Source organism: Neofelis nebulosa, chromosome 14 (genome assembly GCF_028018385.1).
Source record: "Neofelis nebulosa isolate mNeoNeb1 chromosome 14, mNeoNeb1.pri, whole genome shotgun sequence".
Classification (NCBI taxonomy): Eukaryota; Metazoa; Chordata; class Mammalia; order Carnivora; family Felidae; genus Neofelis; species Neofelis nebulosa.
Window position 1 is genome coordinate 66,006,885 of NC_080795.1, and position 25,188 is coordinate 66,032,072.

Genomic DNA, 25,188 nt, shown 5'->3' on the forward strand with positions numbered 1-25,188 from the left:
GCATGGCTAGGTCTGCCATGTGCTTTGGACAGTTCTGTCACATTTCCAACAGTCACAAAAGCTTTTCTGGTAGGAAAGTGAGTCCCTTCTCCTCCCCGCTCCACCCCCACAGCCCCACTGTCACTAGGCTCGTGGCCACAGACTACCTTGACAAGATCTGGAAGGAAATCAAAGGAAAGGAACCCCCCGCTGCTCCTGGCCCCCAGTGCTTGCCAGCACATGTCCTTCCAGCTTGCAGGCTGGCACTGGTAATCACAGGAATGCTTCTGCTTTGACGACCCCTGACTTCTGCAGGAATCTCCTCTGAAATTTGTCCAGGAAAGGGAGCCGGAACCATGGGCTTAACTTCTATCCCTCCCGTACAGATTTCATTTAAAAACCCACTTGAAAAGTCTCCTTCTGATGAATCCGCATACAAAGGCAGCAATTGAACCTCATGCATGGAAATCAAAGCCTGGACTACTGAATATCAAAGCTCACTGCAAGGCATTCACCGGCCCTCCAGCCTGCCCCTCACCTCATCCCCAGCACTGCTTCTCATCTGGCAGCTTCCACCTGTACTCCCCGACTGGTTTCCCACTCATAATGAAATTCAGAATGAATCTGGCTCATGAGGGACCCTCAGTAACACTTTATTCAACAACTGTTTACTGAGCACCTACTAGGTACTGGGCATTCTGCTTATCTCTGAGGATTTAAACATTAGTAAGACCCTGTCCACCCCTGCTGATAGTCTAGACAATAAGAGACAGGTACATGAAAAATTACAATGTTGTGCACCGTCACCATGCAACTGAATAAGAAATATATCAAATCTGACATGGTATTTGCTTTTCCTAAGTCATTAACTGTATGTGTGACCTAAGGGCTTGGGCTTTCAAATTTTAAAAAGAAGCATTGGAGTCTCTGCTCTGCTACCCATTCGTGATACAATATGAGGAAAATTGCTTAGTGTCTCCAGGCCTCCACTTCCTCATCTCTAAAATGGACATCAGAATGACACTAAGTGAAGAGTCCATGTAAAACTCAAATGAGGTCACATCTGTGAATGCCGTTTGTAAATCCTGAAGGATAATATAATTGCATACATCAGACTGGACGTGCCTCAAGGTGAAGGACTGAACCCTTATTCGCCACTGCAGTCCCAACACCCAGCACTATCTGGATGGTGTCTCTGGTCTACCGTCTGGCCCATGCTGCAGATGTGGGACTCACTGGCCTCCATAATCACATGAGCAAATTCCTTATAATAAATCTCCTTATATAGGTATGCTATTGATTTTGTTTCTCGAGAGAACCCTAACAACTGGCCTTGGAGACAGAGTGGTTCTCACTGAAACGTGCTTTGTGCGGCACCACAGGAGAAAAACGAGCTGAGCTTGCTGAGTGTCCAGACCAGCAGAACACCAGAAACGTGCGGAAGAGGGTGTGGCAGTCCATTTCCCACAGCAAGCAAAAAGACAGAGGTGTGTGTGTGTAGCAGGGGTTCTAGACTGAGCCTATGCTCTTCTCTTCTTATAGGTCTGCATACACCTGGAGGATGGGGCTGGGGGAAGGCAGCTCTGAGTCAATTTTGTGAGGGACAGAGAAACTCCCTGGAAAGAGATTCACCATCTCTAGCAAGACAGGCACACAACTTGGGTCCAACATGCAGCTGCCCTACACTGAGACAGAATTGAAGGGGAGTGACCCAAGAGTGGAGAAGGGAGAGTCTCCCCACTAGGCTGGGGACTCAGCAAGGCTTCTGCACCCCAGCTATAGCCCTGCAGGCTCAGCAGGCTGAGCAGCGTTGGCCCAGCAGTGGCTTTGATGGTGAAGCCATCAAACTTAGCCTCAGAGGTCTAGGCTGAGGGTATCACCTCAGGAATGCAAAGCCTAAACCAAGATTCCCAGAGACATGCAATTCTCAGGGGGCCTGGAGGCTCCACTTAACCAAGCAAGTCCGAGCCAGAAAAAAGGACTGTCCCTGCCATTATTGTGCCTTGGTTTTATACCCTCATTTCGGGGGTAGCCAAAGACACCCAAATTGAAGCTATTTACTACTAGATGTATTAAGAGGGCATTCCTGGGGACAAATTTGTTGTCTTGTGAATTCCATACCTGGGAAATAAAGGGAAGCAAAAGAACCCCCAACATCCCCATGTTGCCTTTCCAGGCAAAGTAACAGGTGAGACCAAATACCAGGAGCCCAGTGCAGTGGCAGAGGAGGGACCCAGAGGAACTCTGAGGCAGAAAAGACAAGGCAGGACTGGGAGGTAGCCACGCAGAAGGCAGCCCAGAGGCAAGAGTGGGGTCCCACAGGAAGAGGACCTGGAACCGACAAAGAAGAGAAAGGCAAGGGCCTGGATGCACTTGCTTTTCCAAAAGTGCTCTGAAAAAATTCAACTTTGTATCTCTACAAGGGAGAAGACGGCCCATGGGGTTCACAGATACCAGCAGCACAGAGCACGGGGTCTCTTCACCTGCCCGCCCGCGGGAGGAAGCCAGGCATTGCTCTGCTGGCTCACGATTGGGCTCTTGTCACCTGGCTCTGGCTGGAAGCAGAGATCTGAAGGAGCTCGTGCTCTGGGCATATTCCCTTTGAGCTCTCATCCCACTGTCCAGCGTCAGACATCTGAGCCTTCAGAAGAAGACAGACTGCCAGGAGGAGTTGGCCAGAATGCTTTAATAGCACAGGAAGCCACAAAGCCCAGCTATCAGCCAAGCACCCAGTTAGTGCTGATTCTTGCCTGAAGTCTGTTCAAACAGCTCCCTTTCATTCTTGATATAGAAAGGAGAACCTCTTTCCCCCATTAATTTCTCTGCCTTGTAAAAAATAGGAAGTCTTTCTTTTCTCAACAAAATGGAAACTTTCTTCAGACATTTGCGCAATAATGGAACCCGGCTCAGACAAGGCTCACGGTGGGCCTGTGATTAGAAGCCAGGTACTCACAAAGGAGTCTGCTCTGCTCACTGCAGAACAGTTGCCCCTGAAATATTTTCCTTTCCTTCCAGAACAAAACCCTCTTCCTCTGAAAGAGGAAAAGCCATGGAGTCCAAGGCCCCAGTGAGTGATCTGCCTTATCTACTTCCATTTCCCTATAGCTTGTGCACAAAGCTCTACTCAAGAATGTCTGTGATATTGAACAAAAAGAAGAAGAATATAAAATAATGATCAACTAATCTTTGACAAAGCAGGAAAGAACACCCAATAGAAAAAAGGCAAGTCTCTTCAATGCATGGTGTTGGGAAAACTGGACAGTAACATGCAAAAGAATGAAACTGGCCCACTTTCTTACACCAGACACAAAAATAAATTCAAAATGAATGAAAGACCTAAATGTGAGACAGGAAACCATCAAAATCCTAGAGGAGAAAACAGGCAGCGACCTCTCTGACCTCGGCTAGAGCAACTTCTTGCTAGACACATCACCAAAGGCAAGGGAAACAAACGCAAACATATTGGGGCCTCATCAAGATAAAAAGCTTCTGCACAGCAAAGGAAATAATCAACAAAACTAAAAGACAGCCCACTGAATGGGAGAAGATATTTGCAAATGACATGTCTGATAAAGGGTTAGTATCCAAAATCTATAAAGAACTTATCAAACTCAATACCCCAAAAACAAAAAATCCAGTGAAGAAATGGACAGAAGACATAATACTTTTCCAAAGAAGACATCCAGATGGCTAACAGACACATGAAAAGATGCTCAACGTCACTCATCATCAGGGAGCTACAAATCAAAACCAAAATGATATACCACCTCTTACCAGTCAGAATGGCTAAAATGAACCACTCGGGGAAACAACATATGTTGGTGAGGATGCAGAGAAAGAGGAACCCTCTTACACTGTTGATGGGAATGCAAACTGATGGAGCCACTCCAGAGCATATAGAGTATGGAAGTTCCTCAAAAAGTTAAAAATAGAACTACCCTACAACCCAGCAATTGAACTACTAGGTATCTACCCAAAGGATACAAAAATACAGATTCAAAGGGGTGTGTGCACCCCAATGTTTATAGTAGCATTATCAACAATAGCCAAACTATGGAGGAGGCCAGATGTCTATCAACTGATGAATGGATAAAGAAGATGTGGTATATATACATACAATGGAATATTATTCAGTCATCAAAAAGAATGAAATCTTCCCATTTGCAATGATGTGGATGGAGCTAGAGCATATTATGTTAAGTGAAATAAGTCAGTCAGAGAAAGACAAATAACTATATGATTTCACTCATATTTGGAATTTAAGAAACAAAACAACTGAACATATGAGACGGGGAAAAAGAGAGAAAGGGGAAAAACAAACCATAAGAGACTCTTTATATAGAGAACAAACTGAGGGTTGATGTAGGGAGGTGGGTGGGAGACAGGCTAAATGGGTGATGGGTATTAAGGAAGGCACTTGTTGTGATGAGTACTGGGTGTTGTATGTAAGTGATGAATCACTGAATTCTCCTGAAACCAATATTGCACTGTATGTTAACTAACTAGAGTTTAAATAAAAATTTGAAAAACAAAGCAAAACAAAACAAAGAATATAAAATATTCCGGAATAAAGGAGACATTACATCCTTCCTATTTCACCTCAAAGAGGTAAAGTCCTATGTCAAGAGTCAGCAATATTTCTGCAAGAGACAGATAGTGAATATTTTAGGTTTTATGGGGCCAGAGGCAAAAACACAACATTATGGGATATGTACATAACAAAAGAGAAAAAATTTCCACAATTTTTTCCAACGATTTGAAAATGCGAAAACCATTTTAGCTGCTGAGGACTGTAGAAGAAAAGGCAGAAAGCCAGCTCTGGCCTGTGGGCCACAGTTTGCCAACCCCTGGCCTATGTTCTAGGCTACTGGTCCATTCTGCCTTTTTCATGTTTAAACGTCTACTTGACTGAGCTTTGTCTGATCAAAGCGGGGGAGGATAAGACACAATGATGTGTCACCAATTTAATTTCCAATCATTAAATGCTTTTGTTCAACCCCTGTTCAAATTATAAGTGCAAACAGCCAACACATAGGGAATTAAATTTAGCTCCCAAGCCATGCCAGCTATAAATGTGCTTTAAAATGTATATAAAACAATTGTAAACTACAGAGTTTTCACCTAAGGAAAGGACACTGATCTTTTTGGAAAGATCCTAAGTCATGATAATGCATCAGGGGGAAGAATCACCCAGAACCACATCCATAAACCATTAGAATAAAGAATAATGAAGAGGTAGGGTAGTCTTGCTCTTTAGAATCAGATACACTTGGATTCAAGAGCTGACTTGTCCCTTATCACCCGTGTTGCCTTGGGCAAGTTTCTGAACCTCACTGTCTTCTCTGGTAAAAAGAAAATAACAAAACGATCTTACGGCAAGATTTAAAATAACATGGGAGTCACATTTTAAAAGTTGTAAATAGGGGTGCCTGGGTGGCTTGGTCAGTTAAGCGTCCGACTTTGGCTCAGGTCATGATCTCACGGTCCGTGAGTTCGAGCCCCACGTTGGGCTCTGTGCTGACAGCTCAGAGCCTGGAGCCTGTTTCAGATTCTGTGTCTCCCTCTCTCTCTGCCCCTCCCCTGTTCATGCTCTGTCTCTGTCTCAAAAATAAATAAACGTTACCAAAAAAAAATTTTTTTAATAAATAAAAATAAATAAAAGTTGTAAATAAAAAATGTAAATGCATTTTTATCAAGTACTTATTAATTAATTTATATGATTAATTTTTTAAAATAATATGGGGAAAGCAGCAGGCCTGTGGGCATTTACTACATGGTTGCCATCATTTACACTGGAGTTTTAGTAGTGAGGACACTGGGGAGCAAATGGCCTGCATCTTGACGGGTTAGACGCCTTCCTCCAGGATGGGATGTGAGAGGTGCTTGGACAGCCCCACACCCCCCCCCCACCAAATAGACTTCCCCACCAGCATCCTAGGATGCCAGAAACCTCCATGTTTCTCAAGACTTCAGGGGAAGCATTAAAAGCAAACTCCAGCTAAGCATCACTGATTTAATGATAAATCCTAATAAGAACTCTTGTTCACACGATCTCATATAATCCTCCCTGAAACCCTAGAAATTGGTCAGGGCAGACATTATTATTTCTATTTTATAGACCAGAAAACAAACCGAAAAATTGAACATGGAGTCAGAGAACCTGAGGTAAAATCCCAAATGTGCTATATGAGTTGCATCACCTTGAGTTTATTTGACCTCTCTTAGCCTCAGTTTTCTTATCTGTAAAATGGGTGTTTGGCATTATGAGAGATTTGTATTTGACATGCCTGACACAGCATCTGGAACATGGCAGAGGCCAGTAAATATTAGTTTAAACTATATGGCAAGATGACAAAAATAATACTTAAATGGTGTATGTTGACGTAAGCCTCTTCAGGTCATTTGTGGCCAAATGCATCAGACAAGATGACCTAAAAGTCTCACAGTCTGCAAAAATGGCTCTCAGGGGGTTGGTAAATTCTTTGAGTCTCCAATGCACAAAATTGCTGCCAAATCCCAGAGCCTGCTGACCTATTGGAATGCCTTGGTCAAATTAACAGTCTTGGATTCTCACCATCTCCCCCTTGCTTCATTCAGATCTGGAGGACTAATGCTTCTATATCACGCTACCCAACGTGGTCTAACTCCATTAGTGACCTGCAACTCAGGGGGAATACATAAAAACAAATGCCCGATCTTCTCCCATTAATGCCTTGTAGGAATGTATCCAAAAAATCACTTCCCTATTCAGCAAAATATTCCTGAGCACCTATGACATACCAGGTATACATGTTAATGACTCGAGGCTTTTATTCTGCAGGACCCAGGCTGCAGGCAGCATAGTGACATGACACGATCTGATTTTAGGAGATACCACTCTCTCCTCATTTTCCTCCAACTCTCAGATAACCTCCCGATGTCCAGTCTTCCTCCTCATTTAGATATCACTATTTCCCCAAGGTTCTATCTTCAGGCCTCTGCTCCTCTATCTCAGGCTTCAACTGATACCTTATGCTAACAATTCCAAGTTAATATCAGCGACACCGATTTCCCTCGTAAACTCCGGATGTCTATTTGTAACTGGTGAGTGGTCCTCCCTATCTCCTCGTTGTCATTGTTATTGGCACCCTATCCACACAGTTGCAGGATCCTAGGAGATTCCCTAAACTGTCTTCTCTTGGTCCCCACAATAGATCAGTTACCGTGTGCAATAACTTTTCTGCCTCTTAACTATCTCTCTGTGTCCTCTGCTTGCCCAGAATGATCAGCTCTTACCTGGATTACTGGAGTATGTCCTCAGTGGTCTCTGGGTGTTAGAGATATAGCACAAACAAAAGCCCCTGCTATCAGAAAGCCTACGTTCCAGGGAGCAGAGAAAGTTACATTCCAGGAGGGTTTTACACTACTACATGGAGGCTGAGACAGAGAATCTGAAGTGTAAACTGTCCAGTCCATTCATTTGTTCCCTCATTCATTCATTCTTTGGCACCCATTTAATGAGCAACTACTCCCTGTCAGCCACTTTATTTAGACACCACACACACAGACACACACACAAATACTGGCTTAGTGTCTGTGTCTCCTCCCCACTCCCATGCCCTCCAAAAATTGTAAGCAATGTGAATTGCTTAGTAAATATTTGTCGAATTCATAATATTTGAACAGATGGTTAACTATGAAAGGCTGGGCAGCAAGGCACAGTCTGCCCCTTCAATATGTTCTGATGTATATCAATTTGTAAGGAAAAAGTTAGAAACAAAAGTAACTGCTTGAACAGTAGCTGCCATTCTTCAAGTGCTCTCGCTTAGAGAACAAAGGAGCTGCCTACTGGGCCACATTTGTTTCAGCAAGCAGGGCACGTCAAGTTTGCAAATGCTTTGCCCACTCTCTTCCTGAGTCCTAAAACGAGTCATATTCTCAAACCTCCCTTCTCAGAGACAAGATAAGAGCTTAAAAGGACAAGATGAGCCAACATGGCTCCTTCGCACAGAAGGCAGGGACCCTGCAAGGCCTGGATGGTGCATGGGGTCAGCACCAAAAGAACTCCAGTTCTCCATAGGGCCCTGTTCTCTAGTGAACTCTTTCCAAGGGGAAAATTCCTCAAGTTCCATCTCCTTTCTGGAAACTCTGGCACTGAATTCTGCCTGTCCCTAAGGGAGACATATGTCATTATGATCCCATGGATCCTCATCTGGGGTTTCGAATGCCCTTCCTGTGGGAGAAGAGTGACTGGAATCCTCCCAGCCCGGGGGCTCTTTGAAATTGATGGGAAATCCATATCTAATTCCAAATTCCTCCCGAGGGCTGCTCCATTTCCCCACAACTGTTCTGCCATTCTCTAATCAAGGACAGGTAGCTAAGGCTTACACAGAGGACAGGCAGCCCGGAGGAGGAGGAGCTCATGTATTTCTTAGAATCAAAGGCTCTTAGAACTGGAAAAATCTTAAAGATCCACAAGCATCCTTTTTGCAAAAGATAAGAAAACCAAATTCCAGGTGTATTAGTCTGTGAGGGCCGCCATAATAAAAGCCATAGATTGGGGGGCTCACATAACAGAACTTGGTTTTCTCACAGTTCTGAGGCTCAAAGTCCGAGATCAAGGTGTTATCAGGGTTAGTTTCTTCTGAGGGCTCTCTCCTTGGCTTGCAGATGGCCTCCTTCTTGCTGTGTCTGCACATGGACTTCCCTCTGTGAGCACACACCCCTGGTATCTCTTTGGGCATCGCTTTTTATGAGGACACCAGTCACACTGGATCAGGGCTCACTCTACTAGCCTCATTGTAACTTAATCACCCGTTTGAAGACCCTACCTCCAAGTAGAGTCACATTGAGGAAACAGAGGATAGGACTTCAATATATGAATGACGGGGGAGGGGAGGAGAGAATACAATTTGGCCCATAACCCCAAGCCTCAGGTGCCTCGAGCCTTCCCACAGGTATCTCCTTGTCAGCATCCAAGTCTCAGAGTAGCCTTCTCTGGCCACCGAATTCAATACTGACCCCCTCCATCACTTTGTCCCCAAGACTATTTTCTTTTCTTCATAACCCTTATCATTTTTCCCCATGAGAACAGCCACATGGAAGCCACACAGAAGGGAATGCAAATTCTTTCTCTTGGCTAACAAAGCCCTGACAGGATACAGCCCCTGCCATCCTCTCTGGTGTCACTTCCCTCCCCCTCCACACTCCAAACACCCTGACCTTCCTTCTGTTCCTCAAAAGAACATCCCAATTTCATTTCCATCTCAGGGCCTTTGCACCTGCTATTCTCTTGGCCTGACATATGCTTTCCTCAGATGGCTTCCTGTCATTCAAATTCAGTCATTAATATGAGTGCTTTATTTTGTTTAAGTCTTATTTATTTATTTATTTATTTATTTATTTATTTAGAGAGAGCACACACAAGCAAGTGTGGGGGAGGGGCAGAGAGACAGAAAATCCCAAGCAGGCTCTACACTGTCAGCACAGCTCGAACTCATGAACCGTGAGATCATGACCTGAGCCAAGATCAAGAGTCAGATGCTCAACCAATTGAGCCACCCAGGCACCCCTAATATGACTGCTTTATAAAGGCTTCCCATGATGAGCCATTTTAATGCAACCTCCAAGTTACCTATAATTGTACCAACGCATCTGAACCTTCCACAGAGCACTCAATACCACCTGATAGTTTCCTTGTTACTAATTCATTTTCTTGTTAATGTCCAACTCTCCTTCCTCTACACCCAAATATAAATGACATGAGAACAAGGGCTTTTTCTGTCTTCTTTCTCACCATACCCTCCATGCTTAGAACAGTCCATCATAGGTACCCCAAAAGCTTGTCGAATATGTGATAAAATGAATGCATAAATGAATAAGGTACTGGAACAGGGTTTGTTAACCTCAGTACTATTGACAGTTTAGGCCAGATAGCTCTTTGCCCCATGCACTGTAGGTTGTATAGCAGCATTCCTGGCCTCTACCCACCAAATGCCAGCCATGACCAGCAAAAATCTCTCTAAACCTCACCAAATGTCACCCCAAATCACCCACTTCAGAGCCATTCCCTAGGCTGTGAGCTCCCAGATGAAAGAAACTGTACCAGAAACTATCAAATACATAATATCTGCATAGTAGTTCCTCAATAAATGTTTCCTGATGAAAAGATTAGTTTCACCCGTTGCTAAAACTAGATCAAGAACTGTTCCTGAGCTCATTCTTCAGTAGGATTTGGCCATTTACTATTATTGTGATCTTAAGAAAGTCATTTAACTTTGTCATGCCTCTGCTCCCTCGTCTGCTAAACAGAGATATCAAAACTTCCTAAATTGTCATCCTGCTTTCTAAACCATAAAGTAGGATACAAATGTGCTATTAATTATTTATTGATTCCAAAGCTGTGCATTTTTAACTTCACCTCTCACTAACTCTCGCCTGAGATAACTTCAAAAGAAACTACTTCCTTCTGATTGCCAAAGCCTGGCTTTAGTATTTACCTGATCGCTCCTCTCTCAGCATGTGGGGGCACTTCCTATGTTTTATAAAGTCCTGTCCCTCCCTCTCACCTTGTTCCATTTCAGTTCAGACTCACAAAACAAGGTCTTCTCATCTGCCTTGAGCACTGTTATCACTGGACACCCCGGGTTGTTTGCACTACTCCTACTTCACAGACTTCAGAAAACGTACGTTCCACCGTAAGTATTATCCTTTCTTTGGGCCCCACTGATGTCTCCATTGTCCCTCAAGGAGCTTCCAAGCAGAATTAACCTCTTCCTCCCTCAAACAATGATACACTCTTGTTTTTCCCTCACCGTCTACCTTGTGTCAGAGAGTGGGTGGATCTTCACTTCCAGCTGGACTGTGAGCTTCTTGGGGATGGGGTGAGACCCAGGGGTGTTTGAGCAGAGAGATCATAACATGCACCCTACCTCTCCTTGTCACTGCATCCCAGGAGAAGAAAAGAAGTGAGTTATTACAAATGTAGACATTTCTCTGGGAATCTTAAAAGTACATGAAATCTGCTTTTCAGATTAGGAAAGACAAATCGTATTTCCATGAATTCTAAAACAGGATATAGTTTACAGTATGCGTTTTTAATCAAAGGGAAAAAAAAAGGCACACGGCGCACATGAAGACAAGCTGTGAGCACCACCTCATGGACAACTCACCCTTCGCCCCATCAGTATATGCCCTTCTGTTCATTCTCTGGCCTCATCCAAGGACAGTGGGGGTGCAGGGCACCACTGTCCTGACACACTTTTCTTCATACACACACAGACTTGTTGGCCCTGTGGCCTGATGCCACAGTCAACAATGACAGCTATGCCTGTCACAGTCAACTTCAAACCCTCATGCTCTTGTCTAGATCAGGCCAGCAGTCCCGCAGCAACACCAGGCAAGGTCTGAGGTGAATCTTGTTGCCTATAGTTGACTAGATGATGCTGGGATGAACCTGGGCTCATCACATGACCCCTAAACCACAGAAGCTTAACTCCAGCCCCCGTAGTTTATTGTGGCCATTCCTTAGGCCCAGGTCCCCTCTCCAACCTTTCCCTGACCCTGAGCTTTGGGAATAAAAACCCATACCAGTGTAGCTCACGCTGACTCCGCCCTGCTCAGAGCCTGCTGCCCAGAACCCCTAAGGGCTCCTGAACCTTCCCACGGCAGCAGGGAGACCTCACTTTCAGATGGAACCTCCCTGTCCAAACATACACCTGCACAAACACACGAGAACTCACCACATTCACTGGACATCTTGGGGCCATTGCTCCTGCAGGTTAATTTTCCCCTGCACCCATCTGCTAAGTCAGGCTTTCTCTCGGGCTCATGCTGTCACAGCCCCAACTGGCCTCACACGTGAGCCCATATGAGCTCCTGCACATCCATCCAAGTCTAAGACCCCAATGTGCCTTATGTTTGTTCTCTAGCCAGTTCATGGTAACAGAGGAGACACTTGAGACTAGGAAAGGCACAGTAGGCATATTTGCCTAGAAATTCATTTGTTCCCAGCAAATCAAATGATCATGCAACGTCCAATGATGAGGAAGTCTTACACGTGATCATGAAGAGCAATGCTGGACTAAGGATCACAGACTCAAACACCTCCAAGTCAGGAAGATGAGTGAATGAATGGTTTGGCTCAGGTGTCAGACATGAACTTCTATGTCAACTTGGCTGAGCTATGGTGTCGAGATATATGGTTAGACGTTATTCTAGATGTCTTTGTGAAGGTGTTTTTTGGAGAAGATTTGCATTTAAATGGGTAGACTTTCAATAAAACAGATTGGTCTCCATAATGTGAGTACACTTCATCTAATTGGTTGAACAAAGACAGACCCCCCTCTAGCAAGAAGGGACTCTGCCAGCAGACAGCCTTTGGACTCAGACCCCAACTCTTACCTGGGTCTCCAGCCTACGGGCCCACCCTGTAGGTTTTACACTTTGCCAAGCCACCAATTCCTTAAAACACACACACACACGCACACACGCATGCATGCACGCACACATATACACCTTGTTGGTTTGGTTCCTCTGTAGAACACTGACTAATACACCCACCAGCTATTACTCAGATTCAGCTAATCCTGGGGATCAAACAAATTACCAACTACCAACCAGCCTGGGAGCCATCAGTTAGGATGTCTGAGCTAGAAATGACACAGAACCAGTGCTATTCTTAGGCAAAATTGCAGCATCTCTGCCCATCCAACTCAGAGACATCATACCCTCCTGCACCCATACCTCCTACATGCCCACCCTTCCGATTCCCCCCTTCGAACCATGGTTCTCCCACCTTTCCTCAGCACTGGTTCAGGAAAGAAAATAGGTAGCATAATATTTATACAGGCCAGGAACATAATGATCATGATAATCCTGTGCAGTAGACACAATTATCCTCCTCGGCTGACAAATAAGCAACAAGCTTAGAGAAGTTCGGCAGTTTGGCCAAGGTCACACAGCAAACAGAAGGGCAGGCAATCAGACCCTGGACTGTCTGGGTCCAGAGCTCAAGGCCTACCAAGCTGGCTTAGTGGAGACCTTCTTAAAAACATCCATTTTCCAGCAACTCAGGCTGGTTTGCTCATCTTCAGTAAAGGTGATAACAGCCTTCTGCCGCAAGCCAGAGGTACTGTCAGTGTTCACCGCATAAAACAGGCAACACACATGTGAAACTCATTGGGTCTCTCCAGCAGAATGACAACTTTATCACCACAGTGTAACCGGAACATCCTCCACACAGCTGTGGCCAGAGCAGTAAATCTGAAACTGAAATTTGATCCTGACACCGCCTGTTTAAACCCTTCCTGTGGCTGAAACACCTCCTGCTTCTCATCGGCATTTGCCCTGAGAGCCAGAATGGGGCTGAATCTTCAGATGGAGATCAAAGTGGCCATAGCAGAAGGGATAAGAGGTGATGCAGAGGCTGGGCCAGGTAAGCCACGGGATCAGGAGATTTGAAGGAGAAGGATAGGTGACCATCTTCCTTCGTTGTTCTTCTTGCTAGTTCTGAGGATGGGCTGTGGCCTGGCTCCTCTATTCTCTGTCCCTTTCCCAAGCTTCCAGATGTAATATTCCATCACTCCCCTTCCAGGAGGATAAAGCCACGGGGATTTACCTTACATTCCCCAAAAACACAGGTGGGGAGAGGTCCTCTATCTCTACATGGATCTTGTTTCCCATTTTAGGTGGAAGAGTTAGTCCGACCCAAGCCCGTTCTCAAGTCTGGCCTCATGAGACATCACAGGCCCTACAGGTTGGCTCCAGAGTGATTTTTGGCAAGACAGGACTAAAGGAGGCCAGGCTTTCTGCCAAATTCTGTTCTTGTGAAAAATCAGTTAGCCCATTCTGACCAGACATATAAAATAGTCTGTAATAAATGTTTCCTGAAAATGTCAGGGGAATTTTTCCATCTTTACATGCTAAGGTTATAAGAGAGTCATTGAAGCACAGAATTAGTCATGCAGGCTGTGGAAACCAGCTATCTAATCAAGCCAAAAAAACAACAAGAAAAGAGAAATGCCCAAAAGCTCTGTTCCCCTTCATCTATGTTCCTTTCTAGTTGTTGCAAAGGTCAAAGAGTAACTTCATAAATCTGTTTGATATGCTGAGATGAGACTGCCACAGGATCTAATTGCCTGGAAAAGATGGTTTGATTGATATCTTCAGAAACACATACAGCTTCAGTTAGACAATCATTTCCACCCCCAGAAGGATGCCTGGAAATCAGACTATGGGTGCCAGAAGGGCCTCAGCATTGTCTGAAGCAGGAGGAGACTGAGTCCCTTGTGGTTAAGTAATTTATTTACGGGAATATAGCCAGTTATGAGCAAGATGAGGTATTCTGATATTAGGGTCATTTTTCTTTTCCAGTTACCAGTGGTCTTCAGACTGTCATTCACACGACAACCTCACGAGGCATATATGGGCACAAATGAGCTCATTTTAGGAGAGGCAAGTTTCAGATCCCCAATTTCCAAATGTGTATTCTATAAAATTGAGCTGTGTGAGAAAGCACTTTGAAGCAGCATGTCTATTCTTTCTTACTCTCCCTCTCCATTCTTCGCCCCTTCAGCAAAATCAAACAAACAAACAAACAAACAAAAAAAAACACAATTTTCAGCCATACGACGGATGCAGCAAACACAAGGTGCTAAAAAAGGGACAATTCAACATTCTGACATCTTCAGAGCTTCCCTGAATAGGGAAATATAAGTTCTGCCCCGTATTTATCATTAAGAGAAGCATTTCCAGGGGTGCCTGGGTGCCTGAGTGGTTAAGCATCCAACTCTTGGTTTCAGCTCAGGTCATAATCTCACAGTTCGTGAGTTCAAGCTCCGCATTGGGTTCTGCACTGTCAGTGCAGAACCTGCTTGGGATTCTCTCCCTCTCTCTCTCACCCTCTGTCTCTCCCTCTCTCTGCCCCTCCCCACTCACAACGTGCGTGCACTCTCTCTCAAAATAAATAAACTTTAAAAAAAGGGAGAGAAGCACTTCCAATAATATTTTACTCATATGACCAGTATTTATTAAAATGTACAGTACACACACATATGTTACTTTGATCAATTGTGAACCCATAATAATTATAATGATAACTCAATCCAAGAGAAATTTGTTCTGAAACTTAGAGCATTTGGAGTCACAGGCAATAATTTTTGTTTCAATGTTTCAACATATTTTTGTTGCAGAAAAATTTTATAGGTTGATCCATAAAAGACCTCCAACACGAAAATATGTTACAATGAAAAAAAAGTCTTATTGTGATGGAAGAAGAACAGAAATGTGATTTTTAAGGTAGAAATATGTGAAAGAGAATTTTCTGCTGTTAAGTAAAAGCCTGTTCGTATGTGCATTTCTTTGTTTCATTAGAGGATAGTGGGTATCAGGTGACTGTGGGATCTATGCCATTGGATTAATTTAAAAGAGTAATGCATTATTTTATATTATTTACAATATGTTCAATATTTATAATGTATGTGTACGTGTATACAAACATACACACAGCATTATACACAACATACTATTATATGTATACATATAATAGTTGTGTCCTCTGCAATTATTTAAATTTATGAGGAAATACTTGTAAGTTAACTTAAGAAATATGTAAGGGGGTACATAATTCTTCAAAATACTTTTAGGGCATAAAGGAGCAAAAATCAGAGCACCTGGGTGGCTCGGTGGGTGAAACGTCCGACTTCAGCTCAGGTCATGATCTCACGGTTCATGGGTTCGAGCCCCACATCAGGCTCTGTGCTGACAGCTCAGAGCCTGGAGCCTGCTTCGGATTCTCTGTCTCCCTCACTCTGCCCCTCCCCTAACTGTGCGCTCGCTCGCGCCTGCTCTCTCACTCTCTCTCTCTCTCTCTCAATCAAAAATAAAGAAGTAAACATTTTAAAAAAGGAGCAAAAATTGTTTATGACAATTGCTTTTTACTTTCTTTTTGGATGAGCAGTAGAATAGGTAGGAAAGAAAGAACACTGGCTTTGGAACCATACCGTGCTATTGGGCCAGTATGTCAAGCTGAGTAGGCTGTTTGTCAACAGAGACCAGCTAGATTCCCAGCAAACCATTTCTTCTTCCTGGAGACACTGCTAAACCACATTTCCAACACTCTACATCTGGGTAAAAAAAAAAAAAAGGTCTTTTCTATATGGATAAATTCATTTACTTGCCTAACAAAGTTAGACAGAAATTTGCCTTTTAAAAAAGGACCTTTTCAGAGCCTTCAATAGGCTAATATTTAATTAAAATCCTAGCATCCCACTAAGCTTATGTACATACGGCACCCTTTTCCCCAGAGTATATATTTACATGTGCAGACAGCTGGATTCCTCAGAAGCATCTGAAGATGCCCCAGGCTGTCTTCTCTCTAGACGTTTCCTGCTGCTGCTCCCTTTGTAGTGAATGCACCTCCATTCTCCCGACCTGTCTCCCTGGGTCCAACACTTCCCTGTCCTTCAAGGTCCCTCTCTATCTCGTTCATGCAGCTGACCTTGGAGCCTCCCTGCCAGCCCCAATCTAAACCCGCCACGGCGCTGCTCTGCCTCCCACAGCATCTCCGTTGGAGCCTTCCTCACATTCTACCTCATCTAATTGTGCCATCACATCTTATCTCCTACACTAAGTGGCAAGGTTTCTGAAAGCAAAACCAAGTATCATGTATCTTTGCAGCTACTCCCCCCAAACATTTATAATACAACATATGCTCAATAATTGTTTTACTGTAACGACTGACACTTGAAAACATAAATCAACCCAGCTAACTTCTAATGATCTACCTAACACATATGGTCTGACTTTTCCATTTACTGGGTGACCCTAAAATTTTGCAACATTCAGTACATGCTGGCATGCCATGATAAGGCCAAGTTTCCTTGAGCAATCACTGGCAAGTAATGCCTTGGAATATAGGTGAAAAAAAATGTCATTGCCTCATTAATTCAGCTAAATATGTTTCTGGCCAAGAAGTCATTTCCTGAGTCACAAACCTCTTTCTTATGGCACCAGTAGCCACCTTACCCAATGTACTAATGAAGAACTGTCATGTGAAGCAGCAACAAAAGAAAGATCAAGTTCTGACCCATGCTGAGTTTTTGGAACAGTTAGACTTCCTGGAAGCCAGGCCCACATTGCTGGGAATGTTTGTTCTGGCCCCAACTACCCAAGTCTTCAAAAAGAGGAGCTCAAATTTTCCCCTGCCCTTCAATCAGTGTAATGGTTTAACAAATGTTCTAATTCAATAACCCAGTTGGCATTTTCTGAGCATCTGAACAGTTAACTATATGCCCAGCACAATCACCTGTGACTGCTAGCTGCTTTTTAAGAAGGGTGATTCTAACACAAATAGTCTTATAAAGAGATATGCAAAGGGCCCCTGGGCAGAGGCCATCACTTGTCCATAATAAGCATTTTCCCCTTCCTCATTAGAACAACATCCCAATTTTATTGAGGGCAGAAATGTACCCAGCTAAAATTCTAGATTTCCTGACCTCTCTTTCAGCTATATGTGTCCATGAGACTAATTTTGGCCAAAGACAGTCAGCAGAGATATGGGGTCTTCCAGCAGGATTGCTTAATAGGAGCTGACTCATCCAGGAAGCTCACCCCTTTTGCCATTTCTTCCCTCCTCTGTCCTGGCAGGACTTGGGATGCTGCTGTAATAACTAGCACTCCAATACCCATCTTGAACCATGGATGACCCTGAGATGGAACCATCTTGAACCATGAGATGACCCTGAGATGGAACCATCTTGAACCATGAGATGACCTTGAGATGGGACCATCTTGAACCATGAGATGACCTTGAGATGAAACCATCTTGAACCATGAGATGACCTTGAGATGGGACCATCTTGAACCATGAGATGACCCTGAGATGGAACCATCTTGAACCATGAGATGACCTTGAGATGGGACCATCTTGAACCATGAGATGACCCTGAGATGGAACCATCTTGAACCATGAGATGACCTTGAGATGGGACCATCTTGAACCATGAGATGACCTTGAGGTGGGAGCCTTGGAGCAGAAAGATAGAAGGATGCTTTCTCACTCCCAGATGATCCTATAAGGACACCATACCAGGCCCATCACACCTATCTCTCATCTTCTTTAACATGAGAAGACAAAACCTTTAAGACAAACTATTGATTGATGGTTTCTGTCACAAAGAGCCAAACTGAATTCTTGGCCTTGGTCTGGGGGTCCCCCAATGATTCAGGTGAGGAAAACTTTCCAATATAGCCTCCAGCATGATAAAAACCCCATCAAATAAGTCAGACCTTTTTGCCTAGATAGCATTTCAGAGGCAGAAAATCTAGACGTCTCTGGATTGACAGGCAGATGCCAGAGCCATCACATACAGTTGTACAAGATACACACTGCACCATTCACGTCATATTCTATCACATGTGTATGAATGGTCTATGCTGTATAAGTGGCCCTGTACTCACTGTTTAGGGGACAGTGATCAAGAATGGGAGGAGTAAGTGCCAGCAGCATGCAGGCTTGATGGCCCAGGTACATATGGATAGTGTGGTTCCTAATGCAGAGACACCTGAAATAAAGTGTAAGTGTAAGCCTCAGGACCATCTCCAGAAAGGTTCTGGACCAGGGCCAACTAGATTTTAACCTCAGAATACTCACACCTGCCCTCCTTCTTCTCCCTTCTTCCTACACCCTCCAAACACTCACAAACTCGTGTACACACACACACACACACACACACACACACACACACATACACACACACAATTTACTCCTAAGAAGTCAGCCTAAATGAGCAAACAAAGGTCAGGAAAATCTTAAGAGCAAGCAACTTACACAAAGATTATGTGTAGGAGACGTGTGCGAACACTGGACCAGGGTGGCTCTCCCAGCTTAGCCTTTGTTCAGAGCTTATTAAAGAAAAGAGGATTTTTTAAGGAAACATTTTTATTGGACTTGACAGGGAGCCCCAGGTAGGCCAGCAGAGCAAAAGCAGACTCTGAGATCTGAGAGGCCCCTGAGGATTGAACAGCAGAGTCAGAGCTATCACACAAACAGCACTAACATTTGCTCCAGCCCAAATCGCACAGCTCAGCCTGAAGCTAGGACCCAGAGAGCACATCGGGACAAGAGCAAGGAACAAGGCACATGAGGTCTCCGAAAAAATGTATATCGGCCCAGGTCTCTGTCCTTAGCAGTTCTTGTCTTGGAGACATGGCCTTTGTCACCACAGACCTTTTAAAGGTCATGGTCCAATCTCATCCACCAACCAACCCACCATTCCCGGGGGGGAAATGAGCTCCGAAAAGGTGATGTGGCTTGTTCAAAGACAATGCATGGTAGACTCGTAACCAGAAGTCAGAGTCTTAAATAATTGCGAGAAACTTACTTCCTCCCCCTTGATAACTGCCACCTAGCGATGCCACCCAGCTTTTTATGACTGCTCAGCATGTGGAGACTGCCATAGACCAGTGTCTGAGACAAGACTGGGTGTGGCTGCACATAACAGAGAAGCTACAAATAGGAGTGCATATTGCTCATGCTATAAAAGAAGTCAAGAGTAGACAGTCTAGGGGTGGTATGGAAGCCATGCAAAGTTGTCTGGAACTCAGGCTCCTACCAGCTCACCACACCACCATCTCTGGAATGTAGCTCTTGTTCCCATGATCCAAGATGCTTGCTAGAGCTCCAGCTTATACCTTTGACAACAGAATGGAGGAAAAGTGAGAAAAAAGATCCGTATGCTTTCTGTAAGGACATTTCTTGAATTCGCTCACAAAATTGATTTTGTTGGCCAAAACTTCAGTCAATCAAAAGGCACCTTCCCAGCTATAAGGAGACTGAGGAAGGCAGCCATTTAATCATTGGCAATATGCCCATCTCCTTAATGATGAAGGGAAGACAGATATTGGGGACAACATGGGTCTATGCCATACCCAGGGCCAGTCATTTAAGTCCCCAATGGAAGGGAATGGGTAAGAGAAGCCACAGGAGTAAATCAAAGAAGACTCTGCCCTAATGGCATCTAAAGTGAGAAGAACATGAATTAGCAGCAGGGAGAATGGAGAGAGCTTTTCATGGAGGAAATCTCACAGGCAAAGGCCCAGGGGAGGGGATATTAACAGCTAATGCAGGAACACCTGGGTGGCTCAGTGGGTGGAGTGTACAATTCTTAGTATCAGCTCAGGTCATGATCTCACAGTTGTAGCCCTGCATTGGGCTCTGCACTGAGCATGGAGCCTGCTTGGGATTCTCTCCCCCTCTCTCTCTGCCTCTTCTTTGCTCATGCTCTCTCTCTCTCTCTCTGTCTCAAAATAAATAAATGGACTTAAAAAAAAAAAAGCTGATTCAGTAGAAGAAATAATTCTTAGATCAATAGCAACGGACAATAAGCTGAGGAACAAGCTGGGAGGTAGGATGGAGGGGGCATTTGTAACTTTTCGAGACCTAATACCAATACCTAATTTTAATCATCCATTCGACCAACATTTATTAAGAACCCACTGTGTGAGAAGACCTCTGCCTACTTGAGGAAAAGAATGAAAAAGACACTAGCCTCATGGGTCTTAACAATCCAGAAGAAAAGAAAAACAAACAAACAGGTCATTATAGTACAGGCTGATGAGGACTTTACCAGAGAAAGTTCTGTGCTACGTACACAAGCACTGAGAAGAGGCGCCTAATGCAGGTGCACCTTAGAAGAGGCACCTTAGAAGATCGGGGAGGAAGAGGCCACCTGGAGGAAATCTTTAAAAAGCCCTGTAGCACAGGGATAGGGGTACAGGCTCTGCATCTGCTTTTCCACGTTCAAATCTTGGCTCTACCTTTTATATTAGCTGAATATCCTGGCAAGTCATTTATCTTCTCCGAACCCCAACCATCTGACAGACAGATGCTAATGATAAGAGTAGCACCTACTTGCTAGGGTGGCTGAAAGGATCAAATGAGATATTCCCTGTGAAGCCCATAGCATGGCATCTGGCATATAAATAAGTGCTCTGTATAGATGAGCTATTAATAACATGACTATGACCAGTGTTAAGCTAAGAGTTAAGGGTAAGTAGGAGTTGGTGGAGAAAAAAGAAGTAGATGTCCAGACAGAAGAGATAAAAATCTTCGAAAGACCTGAGTCCCAGAGGGTCAGGAGGAAAGGGCGTCTGTGGGGAGCACTAAGCGAGGAGAAAAGCCAGGCCAGCTTAGGCAGGCCAGGTGAAGGCATTTGGACTTTAATCAAGAGCCGCAGGGAGCCATCAGAGCAAGAGAGCTGATGTAATCAGGCTGTCACCTTAGAAAGATCACTCTGACTGCTATGTAGTGAATGGATTGACCAGACGCAACACTGAAGGTCCTGTGCCAATCAGGAGGTGGTAATCCTTAGTGGCGGCTTGAACCAAGATGTTAGCGATGAAGGTAAAACGCACGGATTCAAAGGATGCCAAGGAAGTGGAATCTGTAAGATCTGCTCATGATTATATCCCACTTGACGCATGCCCTTGGTACAGCCCCTTGAACAACTGAACTCCTGCACAAAGCCTGGAAGTTGTTCCAGTACCTGTCACCCTGGTCCTTCTCATCAGAAAGAAGAGTGTCACCTAGAAACAGCACAAGTCTTCAACAGCAAAGGGCACGTGTAATTTCTAGCCAGTAGAACTAGATAATAACCAATCGGATAAAAATGATTCAGGAATTTAGAAATACACTACTGGGAGATGAACCAAAACAAATCCAGAGAAAAATAACCCTGTAACAGCCCTCCATGCCTAGGGAAATGCTCCACTTCAGCCCCTTATGGCTTCAGATGAATAATAGCGTATATGTGTATATGGGATGCTATTTGGTGACACCATCATTTATCCTCCAGACTAGGACATTTTTAAGAATGGAAGTGGTCTCTTTGATATTACATCAGGACAACAGACAGAAAATGGGGCTCTCTGCCAGCCAAACCTAGTTTTCCCCGCTACCCAAGTGTGGAGCATTCCTAAGAACTCTTTGATAAACCCAAATGGCATAAAACCAAGAAGCAGTTTCCATTAATTTATATGGAAGCATTTTTGAGCATTCTCAGACCCCAAAAACAACCTCTCCCAGACTTTCCTGACACCTTAGGACGCATCTTGCTAATAAATACACAAAAATACATTGAGATACGGCACAGACGCTCACCAGACCAGGTCAGAGCTCGGGCGGCTGGAGGCCGAGACAAGACCCTGCCTCTCAGCGCAGCTGCGGCTGCGTCTACCTCTACGTGTACGACGACTGCTGCAAAACCGACGCTGAACACGATTTTCGCTTTTCGTCTTTTGTCGTAAAAATGAAACTCTTCCTTCGGGTTTCTTTCCGTTACGGAAAACGGGTACTAACACAGGTCCTTCCTAAAAGCGAAGTGGCATAGCGGGAACTTTCGAAAAACTTTCGAAAATCCTGTAATTGCTCTCCTTTTCGGCTGCCTAATATTCACCACCCCCCAGCACGCACACACACGCGCGCACACACACACACACACACACACACACACACACACATTTGTGTGTGTGACAACAGTTCCTAATGTCCTTATGAGGAATTACCTATCTCCAATAGCAAGTGGTTTTATTGGAACTGTCAGTGCAGTTGCCAGGGAGTGAGCCCATAACGCCAAGGTAGGCCAGCTGAACTCAGGGCTTTGAACTTGATCAGAAATGGAACAAAATATAAAACACCAGAAAAAGGCATACCCACATTCCTTCTATCATCATCTCCTAGTGAGGCCATTGAAATATTCCTGCTTCCAGACCCCTGGTGCCCTGAATATCTGTCCTTTGATGAGCCTGTTCTCCAGTCCTTCCCATCGATTCTGTGAGTACCTGATGCCATTGCAATAAATTCCTTTTCTGTTGTTAAAAATCCTAATTGATACAATTATCCTTGAGTTTTAGAACACATAATTCTGACTCTGAATTTCACATCTGGCATTCACTAACTCTGTGTCTTTGGCTTTAGTTTTCTCATCTCTCAAATAATATTATACATACCTTATAAGCTAGTTTTAGAAATATATAAGATATTATATGCCAAGCACTTGGCTCAGTACCTGGTTCAGTAGTAAGCCATTGGCTAATATGAATTTCCTTCCAACCTTTCTTTCTCTCAGCTAATGTTATGTAGATTTGGTTTTGATATTTCATTTCAATATTTAGAGATGGGGTAATCTCACAGTTTGTGAGATCAAGCCCTGATGCAAGGAGACAGCGTGGAGCCTGATTGGGATGTCTCTCCCTCTCTCTCTGCCCCTTCTCCCCTCTAAATAAATAAATAAATAAGTTTTTAAAAAGTATAAGAAAAAATGTAGATGAATGGGACAGATATCTAATTTTCCTATCAGTAGGAATAGAGTAGGTTCTGCTGTTGTAACAAACAATGGCTTTTAACAACAAAGGTTTATCTCTTACTCACTCTACATTTCCAGTATGAGTTGGCTGAGTTCCTGCTCCAGTTCATCCTCACTCAGTGTATTAGAGAAAAACAAAGAAATGGAACCAATGGCATATATACATAGAGATTTATTTTATTCTAAGGAATTGGTTCACATGATGGTGGGGCTGGCAAGTCCAACATCTGTAAAGCAGGCCAATAGTCTATTCAGATAAGAGTTGATGCTTGTAATCTTGGGTAGGAATTCCACAGGGCAGCAGGCTGGAAAACTCAAGCAGGGTCTCTATGTTACAATCTAGAAGAGAATTCCTTCCTTTATGAAAAACCTCAGTCTGCTGTTAAGAACCTCAAGTGATTGGTTGAGTTCCACCCACATTATGGAGGATAATCTGCTTTATTCAGAGTCTCTTGATTTAAGTGTTGATCATATCTTTAAAAAAATACCTTCACAGCAATATCTAGACTGGTATTTGACCAAACAACTGGGCACCATTGCCTAGCCAGGTTGACATATAAAATCAACCATCATACCCAGTCTAAAAAAAATTATCCACTCTCTCAAATGTTGCCTGACGCTGTGACAAAGGGAAAGAGAACATGGCAAATCCTACTAGCTCTTAATATTTTCTACCAGAACTGATATATATCACTTTTCACTCCCCTTTTATTGCACACAGCACATCACAGGGCCATGCCTAGCTTTCATGGGAAGTACAATCCCACCGTGACCCAGAACAGAACCAAAATATTTATGAACAGCCTTAATGAACACCACAGGCTTATAATCTCATCCTCTTGATTTTTACAAAGAATACCATTGTCCTTAGTCCTTCCCTTCCTGACTATACTGGATGAAGCTTTCTGCTATCATAGTACACCGAGATCCCCTAAAGGAAGACAGGACAGGGACAGCCATTATTAATATGAGCATGTCTTGTCGGGTGCCTGGGGGGCCCACTCAGTGAATGGGCCCAGAGCCCCTCCAACTTCGGCTCAGGTCATGATCTCACAATATGTGGGTTTGAGCCCTGCATCAGGCTGTGTGCTGAAAGCTCGGAGCCTGCTTCGGATTCTGTGTCTTCCTCTCTCTCTGCCCCTCCCCCGTGCTCTCTCTCTCTCTCTCTCCCTCTCTCTCAAAAATAAACATTAAAATTTTTTTATTTAAATTTAAAGAAAATATATGAGCATGTCTCATTAGACTTATTACCACAGGGTTATCAGCAATCAGAAAAGGGTCCAGGAGGTTTTGGATTGTCCACCGTGAAGCAGTAATACCTCTTACTCTATATACCATTCTGGAGTCTTCTAGTGCTTTGAAAATCCTATAAGAAAGAGGGTCATATTTCTTGGCAGAAATGGGACAGATGGGAGAAGCATCTAAGTTATGATTTCTGAAAGGATTTTCAAACATCTTTATCCTGCTCTAGGACTTGTGCCAGATTTCCCTCCTGCGTTCATCTAGAGGAATTTTCATAGACAATTTATATGAAACAAGGATCTGTCTCTTGGTGCACAGTCAGCTCAGAAGTAGCCTCTTTCCCACCTTCTGCTTCCAAAAAGTGGATTGGTTGATTTATTTTATCCTGCTGAGGCAGCCAACCCTAATTAGCATCATTGGTTTCAAATAATCTGTGTTTCTCTTTAAAAAGAAAAAGGTCATCTTGCTACAAAATGTATGCAAATGTTGGGCTAATCGTTTTTTGCTTGACCCCCTTGTTGGCAATAGGTGACATTGATAACCCACTGCGAAGGGTAGATAGAGGTGATTCCTCTGCCAGTGATAACATGGCAGTGACACCTCCACGCCATAGGGGTGCAGTAAG

General features: G+C 43.9%; 1 long non-coding RNA gene across 1 annotated transcript in view; it reads right to left on the reverse strand.

Moving 5' to 3' along the window:
• LOC131494499 (uncharacterized) overlaps nucleotides 1-22,204 on the reverse strand; it is a 40,515-nt gene extending 18,311 nt beyond the window's left edge. Inside the window, exon 1 of the long non-coding RNA XR_009253437.1 lies at nucleotides 22,118-22,204. This is a non-coding gene — a long non-coding RNA (uncharacterized LOC131494499). The remainder of the gene's footprint in view (nucleotides 1-22,117) is intronic.
• Nucleotides 22,205-25,188: the final 2,984 nt, after the last annotated feature.